We start from the raw sequence: 1,494 nt of genomic DNA, 5'->3' as shown, positions 1-1,494 counted from the left end.
AACTCCTTCCATTGCTTGTTAGAGGTCGGCATATTATCAAAAATCTAAAGCCTATTCTACTTTGGAAAATGAAAGTGCCCGGCTCGGATTGTTTGGGGTAGAAGAAGAAGTGGAATATTTTGGGGTCAAGTGGGATACTATGCGACTTAAAGAGGACAACCACCCCACTCAGAACCTAAAGGAGTTCGCACAAGTTGGCCGAAGCGGGATCTGGAAATAATTACAAACCTCAAAATAAAGGGATGGGTAGGAAATCTAAGGCCGCCCTGGTCTAGAAAAAACAAATGGTGCCGATCGGCGGGTTATGGGGCCGATCAAGCGGGTTCTATAATTATTTCATGGTTATCGGGATCCCATACGTCCGAACAAGACAGCGCCCTCTTCATCAAACCGACTCTCCATGGTCATATACCAGGCCATGAACACCAAGCGGGCTCGGAGGAGCTTGCCATCTCGGAGAAGCAATAAGATGGAAAGAAACCGAGGAACGGAACGAAAGAGGCAAAGCGACTTGGGAGGACCTTGTGAAGGAAGACTCGCGAGAAGGAAACGGCGGAAAAAGATCACGGTGGGATGGTAGCGTCGGCGAACCGGATCGTCGGAGGTCGCGGAAGAAGAGGCGGAAGGACAACGCACAAGCAAGTATGCGGCGAAGGAAGTAGCGGAGGCTTTACTCTGAGAGGTGGTCGGCCTCCAACCGGATGTAGGTCACGAGGGCAGTCATCATCTAACCGTCCATTTCAAAGTAATCGGCGTCCATCGTACGGATCATCGCCACGCAAGAAGAGCCACGCGTGCTGTCACCAGCGCGATTAAAGGCGCCCATACCACGCGCTTGGTTTAATGAAGAGGATTTGCGTGATTTTCGAGAAGATTTAGACAAGCAAACATCCACGTTGAGCGACAAGACCACACAAGAAATGCCGTGAATTTGGCGAAAGCGAGCGGGATATTATAGCGGCGGAAAGGCGGCCATGGCTTGGACACGATCGATCGGTGGACTCACTGCCTCCTTTGACTAGAACTTGAAGGAAGGCAAGTGATCCGCGGTAAGAATGGGGATCCACTTCACGAAGGGTCTCGGCGAGGACAGATGGAGGCTAAGCGGTTAATGGCGCGCAACAGTGGTAGGTCGAAGCGGAACTAATAACCCAGTCATGGTGGGGTTTCATGGCGGGAGAACAAGATAACTTAGCGGGCGTATGCTGGCTGGGGCCGAAGAGAAGCCGGGTGGTCCGCTCGGCGGGACAAGCGAGGAAATGCGAAGGTTAGCCGGCGGCTATCCGCTCGTCTCGAATATGGTATGTCGGCAAGGCATGTCTGATGATTATGCCGTACAAGAGTGCACGATGGAGGATCTCGCCGTCACATCACGGAGAGGTTGATACAGTAGCGGTATGGCCTTATGGACGTCTTTCTGACAGACCCATATATGGGCATAGTCCCTCTGACAAGCCCATACTAGGTATGGGTTGAGGACACGTGTGTGTGCCT

The sequence above is a fragment of the Zingiber officinale genome, chromosome 4A (assembly GCF_018446385.1).
Source record: "Zingiber officinale cultivar Zhangliang chromosome 4A, Zo_v1.1, whole genome shotgun sequence".
Classification (NCBI taxonomy): Eukaryota; Viridiplantae; Streptophyta; class Magnoliopsida; order Zingiberales; family Zingiberaceae; genus Zingiber; species Zingiber officinale.
This window is presented reverse-complemented; position numbering follows the sequence as displayed.